Source organism: Panthera uncia, chromosome B4 (assembly GCF_023721935.1).
Source record: "Panthera uncia isolate 11264 chromosome B4, Puncia_PCG_1.0, whole genome shotgun sequence".
NCBI classification, from domain to species: Eukaryota; Metazoa; Chordata; class Mammalia; order Carnivora; family Felidae; genus Panthera; species Panthera uncia.
In genome coordinates, this window is record NC_064809.1 from 27,411,383 (window position 1) to 27,431,423 (window position 20,041).

Sequence of the window (20,041 nt, forward strand, 5' to 3'; positions counted from 1 at the left end):
CCACACTAAGATGAGACTCTTGCCAAGAACTTCACCATGACCCACAATCCTGGAGAGGCCGTTCTCAGCTTCACCTCACTCCCTACATCTTGGTAGTCCAGCCACATAATTATCTGCTAAAAAACAAAATATGAGAAAGACAAGACTTCCATCTCTAAAAATAGCTTCAACATCACTGTTTTCTTAAAGATATTACCCCTACCAACCGCTACAGGCTTCTTCCTTCCACACTGTTTCTAAGACAAGTGTAAGTGTTATCTAAGTATTATCTAAGATCCTACTCCCCTAAATAGTCCTCAAGTATATTGGGAAAAAAATGGGAAAGCCCCACATACAAGCACCCTTATTAATAGAAAGGGAATGGAGCTGACACCCACTTGAGGTCACCACATGACTAGGAGCATTCAAGGTACGGTAATAGCCTATCAGAGACTCAAAGCAGAAAGAGGACAGCTTCTGTCACTGAATAAATATTAATGAGAATCTAAGTGCCATGCCCTTTGTAACTTGATATAGGAATGACAGGGACATCTTAGAAAACAAGCTGACTAGTAAATAACTGTGAATATTCCCACAAATTCAAAAAATCAAAACCAAATTAAACAAAGATAAATGTTAAACCACAGAGCAAAAAGTCCAAAACACAATGGAAACAAAAAATAATTTAAAACAGAAAGCTTTAAACAAGATCAATGAAGTAAAGCCAATTAGATTAATTTTAGCAATAAATATAAATGAGTTAAAATATCCTTAAAAGACAAAGGTTCTCACCAGGTTAAAAAATGAAATCTATGCTCTACTTTTAGTAAATATCTAAAACACATGAAAATAAAGAAAAAATATAAATAAGTATAAAGACATATAGGAAAATATAAACTAAGGTAGCAATATTCATGTCGGCTAAAACACAAAGCACATGGCAAAAATTAGGAAGAGACTCATTATTCTGACACAAGGTATAACTCTTAATTGAGATGCTGACAGCAAATAATACATCGACACACATTCAAAAATAAAAACTGATATAACGAAAAATTAACAAAATAAATTACTGATCTACATCTTTAAACCTTTGACTGACTAAACCAAAAAATAATTATAGAAGAGTTGACAACATAATAAATAATTCTAGTAGAAACCGTACTTCAAATTTTGAATTTTGACTTTTCCCAGGTTAATAGTATGTCATAACATTGAACAACTATAATACTGAACTCTCATGATGCTGGGCAGGGCTGCAGCTCCTAGTCAGCTATGTGATCACGAAGGGAAACAACCAATACACTTAAAACCATGCTGTACACATACAATTTAAGAATTTAGAAAAGTATATCAGTGAATCCTAAGGATGCTAGGGTCCCATCCCAATACATCAAATCATACGCTAGAAAGTGTACTGAGAATTCATTTACTTTCCTTTCTGGTTTAAGGATATTCAATTCATGTATTACTGCTTATATTGTGTATACTGATTTACCTAAATGGATTTGTCAGGCTGACTCAGTTTCAGTCTTACACAGAAGTCTTCTACTGTTAGACAGAAGTTAATCTTTCACTAAATAACTTTCAAAATTTGTGGAATGTTTTTTTAAAACAACATTACTGAAGTATAGTTTATATACAAATACAAATACAAAATTTTATATACAAAATATATCTTAGTGTACATTTCAATGTATTTTATAAACATATATATCCATATAATCACCACCACTTAGGATCCAGAACACACTCATCATGCCAAAAAGTTCTCTCATACTCAATCCAGGTCAATTACACTGAACTCAGCTACAGGCAATAACTTGTCTGCTTATTGTCACCAAAGATTAAATATGCCTTTTCTAACATTTCTAATGTAGTAATCCAAGGCAGTAAATTGAATCATGGAATTTGTGTTCTTTTGTGTCTGGCTTATATTACTCAGCAAAATGTTTCTGAGATTCATTCATGTTATGTCTATCAGTACTTTATCCCTTTTTATTGCCAAGTAGTATTCCGTTGCATGGATACAGCACAATGTGTTTATCTCGTCACTAGTTGAAGGACATTTGGTCCTAGCTTGAGGCTATCATTAATAAAGCTGCTATGAAAATTCATGTACAAGTGTGTGTGTAAACTCATTTTTATTTCTTTGGGGTAAATATTTACAAGTAAAATTGTTGCATTTTATGGTAATAATATGCTTACCTTTATAACACTGCCAAACTATTTTCTAAAATGGTCTTATCATTTAAAAAAATGGTTTTATCATTTAACTTTCCCTATGGCAAAATATATGAAAGTGGAATTGGTCGACACCCCAGCTAACACTTGCTCTTTTTAAATTTTAACTATTCTGATGAATATACAGTGGTATCTCATTGTATTGATTTGCTGTTTTCTGAGGTCTAATGATGTTGAACCTCTTTTCCTGTGCTGCACTGGCCATTCATTATTTTCTTGTGCATATATTTTTTAACTGGGTTGTCTTATTATTAATGAGTTGTAAAAGTCCTTTATATATTCTGAGCACAAGTCATTTGTCAGGTATACGTATTGTGAATATGTTCTGTTTAAAGATTACCTTTTCATTTTCTTAATGATGTCTTTAGAAGAATAGAAGTTTTAAATTTTGATAGAGTCCCATCTGTCAATCATTCTTCTATGGGTCATGCTTTTTGTGTCCTAAGATCTCTTTGCATATCCCAAGTTCACAAATATTTTCTCCTGTGATTTTTTTTTTTCTAGTTTTAGTCTTTTGAATTTAGATCCATGATTCTTTTCAAGATATTTTTGTACATGAAGAGGTATGGGTTAAGGTTAATTTTTTCACATTTGGATATCCAGGTGTTCTAACATGTTATATTGAAAGACTATTCTGTCTCCATTTAAATACCTTAGCATCAATATCAAAAATCAATCGACATATGTGTGTGGGTCTATTTCTGGATTCTCTATTCTATTCCATGAATATATGTCTACTTTAGGCCAACACTGCCTTGATCACTGTAGTTTTAAAGAGAAAGCTTTAAAATGTAGAGGAAGTCTTGAAATTAGGTAGTGAAAACTTTCCAATACAGTTCTTCTTTGTCAATTCTTTTTTTTTTTTTTAATTTTTTTTACTTTTCTAGGTCCTTTAAATTTCCATATAAATTCAAAATCCAATTTCTAATTTTTCACTGCTAGTATATACACATAAAACTGATTTTGTAAATCTACCTTGTGTCCTGCAATCTTGTTAAATTCAATTACAAACTCTAGTGGCATTCAGGAGGTTTCTCAGCATTTTCTCTACACATGATCATGTTTTGTCAAATAAAGAGGTTTCATTTCTACTTTGCCAATCTGTATGCCATTTCTTTCTTTTTATCGTTTATTACACTGACTGGGGCTTCCATTATAGTGTTTGACAGGCATAAAGAGGGGAGTGGGGATCCTTGGCTTGCTTCCTATCTTAGGGGGAAAGCATTGGAACTTGTGACTTTAATAAGATTTTAGTTAGAAGTTATATGTAGATGTCTTTTGTCAAGTTGAGAAAGCTCCCTTCTGCTTCTAGTTTCCCAAGAGGTTCGTTCTCTGAATGGCTGTTGAATTTAGTCCGAATGGCTGTTGAATTTAGTCCAATGCTTTCTCTGCAAGGATTGAGAGGATCACATAGCTTTTTTCCCATTTTTCCTGTTAAAGTGATGACTTAGAGTGGAAGAGAGCCAAAGCATAGGAGACTCTTAAAAACTGAGAACTGAGGGTTGATGGGGGGTGGGAGGGAGGGTAGGGTAGGTGATGGGTATTGAAGAGGGCATCTTTTGGGATGAGCACTGGGTGTTGTATGGAAACCAATTTGACAATAAATTTCATATATTAAAAAAATAAAGTGATGACTTATACTAGTGGATTTTCCAATATTAAACCAAACTTGAACCCCAACAATAAACCTGTTTTTATACACTGCTGGATTTGATTTGCTAATTTTTAAAAATTTTTCATCTACATTCATGAAAGATATCTGTTCATAGTTTTCTTGTAGTGTCTTTATCTTGATTTGGTATTAATGTAATGTTGGTGTCCTAAAATGAGTTAGGAAGTGTTCTTTCTTCCTCTATTTTCTGAATTATTCCTCTTTTAAATGTTCGATAGAATTCATCAGTTAAAACATGTATGGGCGTAGAGTTATTTTGGTTTGGGGTTTTGGTTTGCTTTGTTTGCATGGAAAGGATTTTAACTAAAATATCACTTCTTTAAAAGATACAGTACTATTCTAATTTTATATTTCTTCCTGAGTCAATTTCAGTAATGTTTGTCTTCCAAGTAATTTATCTGTTTCATCAAAGTTGTCAAACTTATTTCTAGAGGTTTGGAATATTTCTTCTATATGTTTGTTTTTTTTTTTTTTGAAAGAGTGCATGAGTGAGGAAGAAGGGCAGAGGAAGAGAGAGAATCTTAAGTGGGCTCCATGCTTAGTGGACCCCGACGTGGGGCTCGATCCCACAAACGTTGGATCATGACCTGAGTCAAAATCAAGAGTTAGACGCTCAACTGCCTGAGCCACCCAGGCACCCCTATATGTTTGTAATTTCTATAGAATATGTAATGATGCCTCCCCCTTTCAATCCTGATATTATACTTACTAGCGTGTTTTCTTCCTTCTTTATTTTTCTTGATTAGACTAGCTAGAGGTTTATTCATCTTTTCAAGGAGCTTACTTTTGGTTTCCTTGATTATCTGTTGATTAACTGCTTTCTATTTCATCGATTTCTGTTCTTTTTGATCATTTTCTTCCTTCTACTTACTTTAGTTTTAATTTGTTCTTCTTTTCCTAGCTTCTTAAAGTGGACATTTAGATCATTTATTTTACACCTTTCTTCTTTCTAATACATGCATTTAAAGCTAAACATTTGTCTAAACACTGCTTCAGCTATACCCCACATATTCTCACGTGTTTTAATTCTGATTCACTTCAAAACAACTTTTAATTTCCCTTTTTTTTTTTAACCAATGCGTTAGAAGCATACGATATAATTACAAATAATGAGGATTTTTCAGATATCTCTTTGATATTGATTTCTAACCTAATTGTTGGGACCAAAGGACATACTCTGCATAATTTCCGTCATTTTAAACTTAATGAGACTTGTTTTATGTATTAGTATATGCTGGGTTATGTTGATGAATGTTCCATGTGCACTTAAAAAGAATGTATATTCTGCTATTCTTGAATGGAATGTTTTATAAATGTCAATGAAATTACGATAATTTACAGTGTTGTTATACACATCTATAGCCTTCCTGATATTCTTTGTACTTATCCCATCAATTTTACACGAATGCTGAAATGTCCAACTATAATAGAAGATTTCTCAATGTATTCTTTCAGCTTATCAGTTTCTGCTTCATGTATTTTGACAACGTAATATTAGTTGCATTTCAATTTAAAGTTATTATTTCTTCTTGATGAATCAGTCCATTTATCATTATGAAGTGTCCCTTTTTCATCTTATTAACATCACTTGTTCTGAAGTCCACTTTGATATTAACATAGCCACTCCAGTGTTCTTATATTAGAACCTACATTGTATATATTTTTCCACCCTTTTTCTAACCTATTTTAAGACTTTCTTGAGAACAACACAGCGTTTACTCTTTTTTATTCAATCTGACAACTTTTGCCTTTTATTTAGACTACATCATTTAATGTGATTATTGATACAGTTATATGTAGTTCTATCATGTTGTTGTAGGTTTTCTATCTGTCCCTTCTGTTCTTTGTTCCTTTTCCCCTTTTTCCCTATCTTCTTTTGGATTATTTTTTAGGAGTTCATTTCATATCCACCATTGGTTTCTTATTAATTAAAACTGTTTTTTCTAATCCTTTTAAGTGGATGCTCTCTTTAACTTATAATCTACCTTCAAAAAATATTACACGTTCATATATAAAACTCTTGCCACAACATGCTTCCTTTCTCCCATCCAATTCTTTGAGCTATTGTCATACATTTTATTTTTACAGGTTAAAATCCCATTAGATAGACACTGTTTTATTTTTTGCTTCAAACAGTTACCTTTTTAAAAAACTAAAATGCAAAAAAAAAAATTATGTTTATCCACATATGAACCATTTCAGGTTCAGGGATTCTTTATTCCTTTGTATACTCCAAATTTCCATCTGGTATCATTTTCCTTTTGCTTAAAGAAATTTCTTTAATATTTCTTGTAAGTCTGCTGGTCATAAGTTGTCTCAAGTTTTGAGACCAAAAAAAAGCTATTTCTCCCTTATTTTGTTTCCTTCTTAATTTCCTAAAAATGTTTGTTAGCTATATAATACTATGTTGACAATTTTTTAGCACTGAAAAACATGCTATTAAACTGCCTTCTGGTTTGAACAGTTTCTGAAAAGCCCTGCCTAAAATTCTTGACTTTATTCCTTTGTATGCAATATATTTTCTCCCCTCTGACCAGTTTTAAGATTTTTCTCTTTATCATTGATATTCAGCAATTTTCTTATGATGTGCCTTGGTGTGTGTGTGTGTGTTACCTTGTCTGGGGTCTTTTTAATTTTTTGGATCTGTGGGTTTATAGTTTACTTCAAACTGGGGAAATTTTCAACCATTATTTATTTAAATTTTTTCCTCTCTCGCCCTCCCCCCAAATCTGAGAATCCATTATACTTAGGTTAGACTCATGGTACTTCTATAGGGCCCCAAGTTGCTGTTCATCTTTTTCAATCTTTGTTCTCTCTATCCTATGGTTGAATTCTCAGTATGTTTTCAAGTTCACTGACCTTGTCTCCCAAAAACTCTAATCTGCACTTAATCACACCTAGTTACTGTATTTTTAAATCTCTGGATGTTCTGATTTTTTCTTTTTTATATTTTGTATTTCACCCCTCATTATGCTTATGACCATGGACCATATTTATAAAAGCTGCTTTAATGTACTTGTCTGCTAATTGCACCATCTCTGTTATTTCAGAGTCTATTTCTATTGTCTCCTGGTTATGAAAATTTTCTCTTGCTTTTTTATTAATTGACTAGATGCAATTTACTGCTAATTTTATGTTGCTGAGTGCTAGATTTTGTTGTATTAATTTATAGAGTGTTAAACTTCTGCCAGACAGTTAAGTTACCTGATTCTTTTGAGGGTTGGTTGTAAGCTCTTTCAGGACTTGTGTAGAGAAACCTTTATTCTAGGGTTCATTCTTATGAAGAGCTGGTAAGTTTTCATTTCTTACAGGCTGCCCTTGCCAGCTTCTAGGGGTTTCAAATTGCATGCACAGTTTGGTGCTCAGCCAGATCCTCAAGAATACCCCTATGCAGGTTTCAGGAATGCTTTCTGTGCCCAACACACTCCTCTCCAGGAGAATGAGATTTTAAGTGAATCAGACTTCCCTATCCTGCCTCCTTACTACTTCCTTCCCTGCTCCACAGTGAAAGATATTTCACTTCTAGATTCAGGTTACTGAACTGTAAAGGTTGAAAGGAAAACTGGCCTCCCTTTAAAAAACTCCCTTTAAAAACTGACTTCCCTAGGGGCACCTGGGTGGCGCAGTCGGTTAAGCGTCCGACTTCAGCCAGGTCACGATCTCACGGTCCGTGAGTTCGAGCCCCGCGTCAGGCTCTGGGCTGATGGCTCGGAGCCTGGAGCCTGTTTCCGATTCTGTGTCTCCCTCTCTCTCTGCCCCTCCCCCGTTCATGCTCTGTCTCTCTCTGTCTCAAAAATTAAAAAAAATAAAAACAAAAAAACAAAAAAACAAAAAAAAAAACGTTGGAAAAAAAAAAAACTGACTTCCCTTTAAAAACTTGCTTAGCATACCTTACTAAAAAAGGAGAAGGTGATGTAAAAGGTGCTTTATTTACACACACACACACACACACACAGTGTGTGTGTGTATATATGTATGTATGTATGTACATATATACATACACACACACACACACACACACACACACACCAGGAATTTAATACAAAAAAAACATAGATTTTGCTTCTTAAGAAGCTTATGCTGAATAGGTAATAATATTGATAAATATTAAAAAGTAGGATTATCTACATCCAAACCATAATTATGCACAAAAAAAGTATTTATTTCATTACCTTTGTTCTTAAAAATATTAGCCCTTTACTACTTGTGTTGGTAGATGCCCGAACTGAAGCCCTCACTAAACCATTAAATAGCCTATATATCTACTGGGGAAAAAAAATGAGCAGATGTTTTTGGGGAGGTTGAAGACATGTATGTGGGTAGCAGGAAGCAAATGTTTCCTCTAAGGCTAGACTGTCATAAGCCAAGTTGGTATCTTTTTTTAATTCAAGTGAAAATAATAATGCAAATATCATTTTCGAGTTTTCTTTGAATTATGTTATAAGCATAACTAAGAGTCACTGAATGGTCTTTTAAAATAAAGATTCTTACCCAGGGATGGGACTAGGGAGAGATGAGTGAGGCATCTAAGGTGTCCATTCACTTCTCCATGGTCCCAGATCTGTTCTTAACAAGCACATAACATGAGAGTACTGAAATTCCTTGCTACTCAGAGTGGGATCCATGCATCGGCATCAACATTACCTGGGAACTTGTTAGAAGTGTAGAATCTTGGGCCCCACCACAGATTTAATCAAAACCTCATTTTAATAAGATATCCAGGTGATTCATATATATATTAAAGTTTGAAAAGCAGGACCCTAGTTTATCCATTTCTTCTATTATTGAACTTCCATATTATTTTCAATTATTTTGCTTTAACTATTTTTCTATAACATTATATAGAACTCTCCTGCACATATCTTTGTGTTCTTGAGTAATTATCTTACCAGAAGGAACACATTAAAGTGGGAATTCTAGGGGTGGCACCTGGGTGGCTCAGCTGCTTAAGTGGCTGACTCTTGATTTCAGCTCAGGTCATGATCTCGAGGTTCGTGGGTTCAAACCCCACACTGGGCTCTGTGCTCACAGCACAGAGCCTGCTTTTGGATCCTGTCTTCCTCTCTCTCTCTCCAACCCTCTCTGACTCGTGTTCATGCACTCTCTCAAAAATAAATAAATGTTAAAAAAAATTTTTTTTAAGTGGGAATTCTAGGTTATTATGTGTTCTTTCAAATTTGAAACTTCTAACCTGCTGTGGTCTGAGAAACCAGTTAACCAGGCTTGTTGGAGTTAGGAGTCAGAGAATTCACAGATCAATGTAAAAAGTGGTTATGCACTTGAACTTGAATCCCAGCTCTGACAAAACCAGCCGTGTTAACTATGGGTGATGATGTAACCTGTCCAAGACAGTTTCCTCATCTGTTAAATGGGGACTATAACAGTATATACCTCACAGGATTGCCATGATGATTAAGTTAGTTAAAACAGATAAAGCACTTAAAACATTGTGTTATTTATATGTTTGCAATTAAGAGGAAAACTAGCAAATAAAGAGGCTCTAAGTGCACCTGATATACCATTTTAGGGTCTGAATTTTCAAATATCAACCAAATGTAGCATATAAAAAGCCTCTTTCCTCTCATCCCTGATCCCTGGATCTGTTCTAAGTAGATGAGATTGACAGAGAAAAGTGTATTACATTTAAGAAATGCTCCTTCCCTTTCTTTATTACATCATTATTGGTTTTAGAAGGAATGTGGATATATGCGTCTTCTGCTAAGGCCAGGTGCAATACTTAATCTTGATTGCCTAGATGCAGGAGGTCAAGAACCATGATGCATAGGCAATGGTCACACTACCTATACAACCAAGTCGGCACTACTGTTTATCTCTCCTCCTAGGAGAATTCCTGGCTCAGGGCAAGGCAGGAATCTCAATACAGGACATAATCCAAATTGTAGGTTTTGAGTCAGAGCAGAAGTTTTGTCTGGGTAAGGTCAATACAGTAACGAGGAAGAAGTCACATCTAAAGGACAGAGATAGGTAAAATGGGAAAGGAGGCAGCAAAGTCAGAAACCCAGAGAAGACAGAGAAACAAAATGCGATTCAAGGTGAAAGCATGTGAAGGAGTTCAGGCTTTCCTGGTCACAACAGGGTATTCATCATAGCGCCGATTTCATACTGGTCTGCCGAGCACATGCTGGGTGGGACAGGCCCTGGTGCTGCCAGAAGCACTGTCACGCTGGAGGCAACTTTTAGATGTGCCATCCTATTATTTAGGTCCTAGCTACCAGAAGCAATCAAACATGAAGCACTTTAGTATCCAGAGACTCTCAAAATTACTCTTTCTTATGTCATTAATTCCAAGTTCCAAGGTTCAAGGGTTATAAAGAAACTGGAATTTGCATGAATAGCATTATTCAGGTCTAACTAAAAGCACTTATAACAAAGCTCTGTATTACTTAAATCATATTTTTGTCTAAGAGAAGGTAAGGGAATGGCTATATCCCTCTCAATGAAACATTCACACACGATCACTAATTCTCAGAGTTTCTGAGGTAAGGGAAAGAATGAGGTGACTTTTCCATTTCTAGCAAACTCTGATCAAAGGCTATTAAAAAAAAAAGGTATTTCCAAGTATCATGCTCTTTACTTCTGCGACTCAGTGAACTTTTGTTTAATAACTAAAATCTATCGGGGAATTTGTTGTGTTTATTGTTTACTTTAGACCAAAAACTAATAAAAAATAAATTTTAAATTATTACTCAAAGTAATTTCCTTAGATGGAGACCTGGCCAATCCGAGTGGAATCAACCTTGATAGTAGTTCCTCTTTTTCTTAAATATTGGAAACTTCATTAGAAGTGCTTACCCTTTATTGGTAAAAGCTTCCAATATAAACGCAGGCAGAGGAATCTGAGGAATACTCTGAGAGTAAGTGTTCTGAAAAAAATAAAAGATTCTAAAAACACATACTCTCAGAGTTGGGAAGATCTACAAATCAATTCTCATCTCCATTTTCCCTCCACAACTTGTAGAGTCTCAATCTGATCAGCCTCAACTTGTACACTGCCAGTGCTGGAGAACTCACTGTCCAGTGGAGCAGCTCAGTGTTACTTTTAAGCAAGTGTACTTGTTGCCAACTTATGCAATATAGCATTCATTACACTAAGCAGAAATCTCTCTGTAACTTCTCCCATTGCTTCTAGCCAGGTCTTTCCATAGCTCTAAAGCTCTAGTTCCTCTTCTACTCGAAAGGAATTCCAAATACAGAAACTTGGAATAATAAAGCTGCAAAACTTCTAGTGTAACCTCACTTACTATGTGCGCTGTAATTTTGTTTTCTCTAGATCTCCCTCCACTGGTATCAGGCTAGAGGCTGAACCGGTTGAGATGAGGGTGTAGGGCAGGGAGTAACAAGGATTTAGTGGAGTCCAATGAACTTGGAGAACTTAAGGAACTGCAAAAAGGCAATTTACTAGAGCAAAGTGAGCTAGGCAGAGAATGGTAGGAGATACAGTCAGCTGGCAGAACACGCAGGGCCTGGTAGAACATGGTGAGACTTGGGGTTTTATCCTGAGTGTAATGGGTAGTCACCCAAGGGTTCTGGACAGAGAAACAGACAGGGACTGTTGAACATTTTTAAAAACCACTTATTGGGTGCCTGGGTGGCTCAGTCGGTTAAGCATCCGACTTTGGGTCAGGTCAGGACCTCACAGTCTGTGGCTTCGAGCCCAGTGTCAGGCTCTGTGCTGACAGCTCAGAGCCTAGAGCCTGCTTCGGATTCTGTGTCTCCCTCTCTTTCTGTTCCTCCCCTGCTTGCGTTCTGTCTCTGTCTCTGTCTCTGTCTCTCTCAAAAATAAATAAACATTAAAAAGAAAACCCCACCTTTGCTCTTATATGGAGAACTGACCAGAGTGGTACAAGGAGGAGATAAGGAAGACCAGTTAGAAGACTGTTGCTATCATCCAGGTAACTTGGGATGATGACAGGTTGTATTATATTAGGGTAGTAGTAGGGGGGTGGTGGCAATACAGGGGTATTTGGGATATATGTAGAAGACAGGACGTATAAACCTTACTGATGGGCTGGACATGGGTTAAGAAGGAAAGAGAAAACTCAAGATGGCTTCTGGTTTTTGGCCTGAGCAACTGTGTGTACCATTTACTGAGATAAAGAAGGAGGAGACAGGAACAGGTTTGGGGAGGAGAATTCAAGAGTTCTACTTCACACATGTTAGGTTGGAAATGTTTATTAGACTTTCAAATAGATGTTGAAGAGGCAGGCATAGAAATGAGCCTAGAGCTCACAGGAGAGATCAAGGTAAAAAAATAAAGCTGGGAGAACAGAAAGCATTTAAAACAAGGGGTCACATGAGACTGCACAGAGAATAAATGTAGAAGGCAGCCGAGGACTAAGCCCTAGAGAATGCCAACTTTTGGAGACCATACAGAAGAGAAGATAACAAAAGAGACTTTGTAATTTTGTGTGTATTTTATGCTTTCCAGTGTAAGACTGGAGACTTAGAACTACAGAAAGACATAGCTAAAACTGATGGGGGGAAGTTATAGAGAGATAGATTTCTGCACAGTGTAATGAGCACTACGATGAATAAGTTGTTAAGTAACTCTTATTCTTCTTCATAAAGCAGCTGGAATTACAGTTAACCCTTGAATAACATGGGTTTGAACTGTGGGGGTCCACTTACATGTGGATTTTTTTTCCATACAGTATCATACTGTAAATGTATTTTCCTTACAATTCTCTTAATAACATTTTCTTTTCTCCAGCTTGCTTTATTGTAAGAACACAATATATCACACATATAACATACAAAATATGTGTATGTGTTAATCGACTATTTAGTTACTGGCATGTCTGCCTGTCAACAAGAGGCTATTAGTAGTTAAGTTTTGAGGGAGTCAAAAGCTGTATGTGGATTTTTGACTTTGGGGTGGGGCAGGACCCCCAAAGCCCACATTGTTCGAGGGTTGACTGTATTTTATATCCACCAAGTCCACACCTAGTCATCATTATCTTCAAAAACCACCTTTCAAAGTCACATGCCTACTCTTTTTCTGAGTCCCGACCTATTGACTGAACCTGGATAGCTGCATTTCAACATGTCAGCTGCTCAATTACCCCATCTCTGGCCTCTGGCATTTGTTCTAGCTTCTGGATCCAAATTTTCACCCCCAACTAACAACTTCTAGTTGCCCAGCACTGACCAGGAGGCAGGTTGAGATCATGTTTCCCAGAGCTGCCAGAAGTTCTTGGCTTATGATCAATGAAGCACACAATGAGTGAGTGTTCAGCAGTTAATCAAGTGACAGAGAACAACTGACATGTTAGGGAACTGTAGAACGAGCCAGATCAAGGCTGGAACAGGGACCGAGAGATTGTACTCCGGGCTAGTCACCCCAGGGGAATCTGCTCTAGGTCACCCAGTGTGATCAGACATCCTTTAACCCAGAAGAGTTGAGCACTCTAAAGTTTACCATGTATCCATGGACTAAGAGTTTCCTGGAAGCCGATAACATTATGAACCAAACAGGAGGTACTTTACACCACACTTCAGCGCCCCTTCGTTCTGCACCAAACTCTCAGGTGCAGCCTAGAGATATTGTTACTTTCCCCACCACATCTAGAAAAGGAATTTCAAACTATTTTTGTGTTTGGGAAGATTAAATGAGATCATAAATAAAGTGTCTGGTACATAGAAAGTGCTCAATACATAATAGCTACTCACATTTATACTTTAGATGACCACAAAATAACAGTCAGGCAGCTGAATGGTACAGTAGGTCTCTAAAAACTACTTTTAATGCTCTTCTTTAGCACAAAAGAATAATAAAAGGGTTTTTTTGTTTGTTTTTTATGTATGAACTATCATATGACCAATGGAATTTAAACTTGTCCCAAAAAAGCTCTCTTCCATTTTTCTGAACTTCCTAGCCAAGATTTAGCAAAAGGATGTTACACAAAAAACAAGTAAAGATGTCATTCTAATAATACAAGATTGATAACACCAATTCTAAATAAATACCATCAAGCAAAACAGAAATCTTCAAGCCTAATAATTATTCTGCAATGATCACTCAGGCCTGGGTTTGTTGTTTTAAATGTCTACATCCTTCAAGTATAATATATTTCTATTTCCCTTTATTAAATTTAAGTTTAACTAAAATCATTAAAGTTGGCAACAGAAGCAGGAAACCATTTATAAGACCAGCATGGCTATTTTATCTTTATTAATGAAAAGTTATGTAATAGTTTCAGCAAACTACAGAGTTCCATTCTTGTAGTCTTTTAATATTTATAGAAATCTAAAAGAGCTATACTGCTAGAGTTCATTTTTGAAACTGAGAATTTCTATTATCTGACAGCAATAAATTATTTTAGCTCAATTACAGAAATGGCTATTTAAGAGTTCTGTTCATCTTTATTCATATTCCTTAACAATAGGTCAACTGTGTCTAGTACTTGACCTAGAAGCTTACATAGATGTAACTGAAGGGTCTCAACTCCAAACTGAGTCCCATCACTGGTCTTTTTGCCTCCAATAGTACATTAAAGAAAAGAGAAGAAAAAGAAAAGACAGTGCACTGGGAACCATTTGCAGGTCTTACCTCTGTTAATACAAAGTGCTATACTAAACTACCAAAGACCACAGAAGCACCTTAAAAGAATCAAAGAGCAAGTGTGTAATCAGGTATAAGGAAGTCACAAACACCATGCCAATATCCAAAAACTGAAATCCCACACCTCCTATAAACTGAAAAGTGAAACCGATGGTCACATATTTCCTTATATCTCTATTCACAGAATCTGGATTTTTAAAAGATAACTAATAATTTTGATTCCTCAAACTATTGCAGAGAAAAGTTACTTCTAAACTATAATTTTCAAATAAATAAACCTTGATTTTTTTCTGCTTTAAATGAATTTTTATTTTGGAATAATTTTAGATTTACAGGAAAGTTACAAAGATACAACAGATTTCCTGTATCTCCCTCACTCAATTTCCCCTAAAGCTGACATCTTACATAACCACGGTTTTGTCAAGACTAAGGAATTAGTGTGGATATATTGCTATTAATTAAGCTATAGGTTTTATTTGGATTTCACCTGTTTTTTCACTAATACCTTTTTTTTCCAGTTCTAAGATCTAATCTAATAATAATTATTATATTTTTATATATTACATATCTTATTTTATTATATAATATATATTTTATTTATCTATATTATACTTCTATATATTTATATTTATATATTATATTATTTATATAGTAAATATTTTATAGTTACATATATTTATATTATATATTTATATATTTTATATTTATATTTATGTTTATATGTATCATATATATTTTATTATATATTTATTTTATTTTATAATATATATATTTTTTATATTTTCAGCGCTTTAAGTATTTTCTAGTGCTTTAAGGTGCCAAGCTTATGTGTCTTATTAAATGTCTTCACTATAAATACTACAGAAAATAAACGTACAGGCTCCCTGGAAAATATGACTTATTGGGTATAAGAGAAATGTTATACTATGATTCATGTAAACATAATATTTCTACTAACATTTTACTGAGGAGAAAAAGAGATAAATCACTTTGTCAGGAACCTATGAGATCAAATTATTTAATGTTTCATAAATATCTTTTCAAAAAATGCTTGTCTCTTACCTATCTCCTAAGGCTCCAGTAAAGAGTCATAAGATATACAGTAAATCCTTTTAATTAATCCTGTAATAGAATATAAAGTATTATTATAAGCATATTCAAATAATCCATTTTTATCAAACATGTAGAAACTGCCTTCCTTTCATTCTCAAATTTAATTTTTAATTACTGTATATTTTTATTAAGATATCACAATAACTAACTTAAGGGAGAATATAATTCACTAAATTTATTACACCTCTTTAGTTTAAAAATGAAAGCATGCAAAATTTAATAAAAGTTTTAAGACAAACAGAAAATGTACCAGAAAAAAAAAAAAGAAATGCCAAATGAATAAAACTGACTAGGAAGAATGCTTCGCATTCTTTTCCATGTACATAATGCCGTGCAAATTACTAAACAGTCACAAACAAGTGAATCATATCGAGGACACAGACTTTTGATGGGAAAATGGTAATCCAGAGTTTGGAGTTAGGAGGTTTCTGAAAAAATACATGTCTGGTAAAGTGTCCGTGTGTGTCAGTTTGCCTGAGATGGTCCCAATGTATGCCTGTTGTTCACAGTGTCCCACTCAATGTATTATTTATCTTAGATTTTTTTAGTGCTTTTTTTTTTTTTAATGGTAGCAGTATAATAAGCCTGGGTTTTCACTTTTAGGTTCTGCCATTATCTTGTGGAGCAGTATGAGATGCATGTGCAGAGAACCCAGCTGCCAATTAACATGTGGTTAAATCTGAAAGACTTTAAGCATAAAGGCATTTCTGGATGGGCTATAACTCATACCTCATTCTCAAAAACAATACCTAAGCCAGTTTCAGGGGGAAAAAAAAAAAGCGCACTCAGGCAGGAATAGCTCGAGACAACTCCTTCAGCCTTGAATGGAGGTGGAAGAAATATTCAATACTGCTGCCCCTGCTTATGACTAGTTCGAACACCATATTAAGAAAAGCAGATGGAGATGTTTTACACATTACTCTATAAAGAATGACTTTTCATTTAGATCAAACGAATGCTCTTTAAACTTCTCCCTCTCAATTCTAATTACAATTTATCTTCTTTACACAAAGTTAAGTGACAGCTGTTATTTTGATGGCTCTATTAGCAGAAGAAATTCACACTTAAATGATGTCAGCTTTCTATCAGTGTCAGGAGATACATCAAATAGAAAACTCAGTTAATTCCCCCTTTTTTTTCTTACTGGTTTAGAGAGTAATTCAATAAAACAATATGCATACAAATGTACTGTTAGGCTAATAACATACAGAAATTTTATATATTTGCAATAACAGCATAAAGGAAGCAAGTGAGAAGAAAGTTGTATTAGAGTAAGGATATAACACCAGATGGGAACTCAAATCCACAGAAATATAAGAGAATGAAAAATAGGCTGATACAGCTAACTTTATAAATACATATTTGTTCTCCTTTCTTCTCTCAGCTTCTTTAAAAGAGACATAGGATTATATAAAGTAAAAATTACAACAATATATTGTTGGGTTTCTATAGTATATACATAGAAGATGTATAATAATAGTAGGAAAAAGTGGAGAGAGAGAAAAATGGAGCTATACAGGAGAAATGTTTATTTTACTGAGTATAAGTAAAAATGAGAAGTAGATTCTTCTAAGTTGAAATGTATATTGTAAAACCTAGAGCAAACACTAAGAGAATAACTCCAGATGTATAATTTAAAAATGATTAAAAGACTCAAAATACCACACTGGAAGATATTCACTTATTTCAAAAGAATTCACTTAATTTGAAAGAATTCAAGAGAACAAAGGCATGAGACCTACAGAAAACAAAAAGCAAAATAGCAGATGTAAATCCAACCATATCAATAATATTAATTGTGAATGGATTAAACAACCTAGTCAAAAAGCAGAAATTATCAGATTGTATTTTTAAACATCCAATGACAGTTGACCCTTGAACAACATGGTTTGAACTGAACAAGTCCACTTAACATGTGGATTTTTTTTCAATAAATACACTATAGTACTGTAAAAATCTTCCTTATGATTTTCTTAACAACCAACATTTTCTTTTCTCTAGCTTACTTTATTGGAATATATACCAAATAATATACAACATATACAAAATATGTCTGTTATGTTACTGGTAAAGCTTTTTGGTCAACAATAGGTTAAGTTCTTTGGAGTCAAAAGTTTTATGTGCTGGATGCCTGGGTGGCTCAGTTGGTTACAGGTCCGACTCTTGATTTTAGCTCAGGTCATGGCCTCACCGTCCACAGGATCGAGTCCCGCATAGGGCTCTGTGCTGACAGCATGGAGTCTGCCTGGGTTTCTCTCTCTCTCTCTCTCTCTCTCTCTCTCTCTCTCTCTCTCTCAAAATAAATAATAAAAAATTATTTTAAAAAGTTTTATGTGAATTATCAACTGTGCAGAGAGTCAGCACCACAACCCCTGTGTCATTCAAGGGTAAAACTGCATATACAATATGCTGTCTACAGGAGACACATTTTATGTTCAATGATACAAATAGGTTGAAAGTAAATGGAAGAAAAAAGACACACTATGCAAACAAGAACCATGAGAATCATAAAAAATAAACTTTAAAACAACAACAAAAGAACTGAAGGAATAAACAATTCAAAAATGAAATTGGAAGATGTCATATCCCCTTTCAATATTAGATGGAACAACCAAGAAGAAAATACACAAGGAAATAAAAGATTTGAAAAAAAACTATAGGTCAACTAGACCTAAAAGACATCTATATGATACTCCACCCAAGAATACAATACACATTTTCCTCAAGTGCACATGAAACATTCTCTAAGGTAGACTGTATTCAAGGCCATGTACCAGCCTCAATAATTTAAAGTGATTAAAATCATGCAGACTGTTCCATGACCACAATAGGATGCAATTAGAAATCAGTAACAGAAGGAAATTCTAGACAAATACGTGGAAATAAAACAATACACTGCTAAATAACCAATAAGTCAAAAAAATCATAAAGGAATTAGAAAACTCCCTGACATGAATGAAAACAAAACACAACATGCCAAAACCTATGGGATACAGCTAAAGAAAGCAGTGCTTAAAGTAAAATTTATCATTGTAAATACTTATGTTAAAAAAGAAGATCTCAAATGAATAACCTAAATTTCCATCTTAAGAACTGAGAAAAAGAAGAGTACACAGAAAAGCAAGCAGAAGTAAGGGAATAATAAAGATTCAAGTGCAAAAAAAAAAAAAAAATGCAATAAAGAATAGAAAAACAAAAAAAGAAAATCAATGCAAACAAAAGTTGTTTCTTTGAAAAGATCAACAAAATTGACAAACCTTTAGCTAGAGTGACTGAGAAAAAATAAAGGTACACACAAATTACCAGAATCAGGAATGAACAAAAGAACATTACTATTGCCTTCCAGAAATAAAAGTTATTATAAAGGAATATTATGAACAACTGTACATCAACCAATTGAGTACTTGGATGAAAAGAACAAATTCTTTTTTTTTTTTTTTTAATGTTTATTTTTGACAGACAGGAGAGACAGAGCATGAGCAGGGGAGGGGCAGAGAGAGAGACAGAGACACAGAATCTGAAGCAGGTTCCAGGCTCTGAGGTGTCAGCACCTCTCTCAGCACAGAGCCCGACGCGGGGCTTGAACTCATGAGCCGTGAGATCATGACCTGAGCAGAAGTTGGACGCCTAACCGACTGAGCCACCCAGGTGCCCCAAAAAGAACAAATTCTTAAAAAAACAACTACAACTGACAGAGAAAACATACAAACTCTGAATAGGCCTGTAACAAATACAGATTGAGTTAGTAATTAAAATACTTCCAACAAATGTAAGTACAGAACCAGAGGGCTTCACTGGTAATTCTACCAAACCTTTAAATGAGAATACCAATCTTTAAAGAAGTCTTCCAAAACAAACCAACCAAACATACATGAAGAGAGAACACTTCCACAAGGCCAGTATTACTTGATACCAAAACTAGACAAAGACATAAGAAAACTATAGACCAACATTCTTTATGAATATAGATGCAAAATCCTCAACAAAATACTAGCAAAGCAAATCCAGCAATATGTAAAAATGATTAAAACCACAACCAAGTAAGATTTACCCTAGGAATGCTAGGTTGGTTCAATACCCACTGACCAAGAAACCCAATCAATAATATATTAACTAAATTAACTAATACTACATTAATGAATTTTTTAAAAAATACATGATAATATCAATAAATACAAAAAGAGTATTTGCTAAAATCCAACACTCTCTTATCACAAAAAGCATTCAACAACCAGGAATAGAAAGGAACTTCCTCAACCAGACAAAAGACATCTACAAAAACTCACAGCCAACATCATACTTAATAATGAAAGACTGAATGTGTCCCTCCTAAAATTAGAAACAAGAGAATTGTGTCCTATTTCTTACCATTTCTACCTAACAGTTCACTGCAAGTTCTAACCAATACGATTAAGCAAGAAAAAAACAAAAACAAACAAACAAAAAAAGAT

General features: G+C 34.5%; 1 protein-coding gene across 8 annotated transcripts in view; it reads right to left on the minus strand.

Moving 5' to 3' along the window:
* ZNF438 (zinc finger protein 438) overlaps window positions 1–20,041 on the minus strand; it is a 172,838-nt gene that overhangs the window by 117,434 nt on the left and 35,363 nt on the right. For 4 of the 8 annotated variants that reach the window (XM_049624771.1, XM_049624767.1, XM_049624770.1 and 1 more), the window contains exon 2: window positions 15,540–15,599. The exons of 1 other annotated variant lie outside the window; for it this stretch is intronic. The gene's annotated coding sequence lies outside the window, so the exon portion shown is untranslated. Of the gene's footprint in view, window position 1; window positions 577–15,539; window positions 15,600–17,271; window positions 18,469–20,041 lie in introns of those variants that run through there. 3 more of the 8 variants (XM_049624769.1, XM_049624764.1, XM_049624765.1) reach the window with 2 other exon arrangements.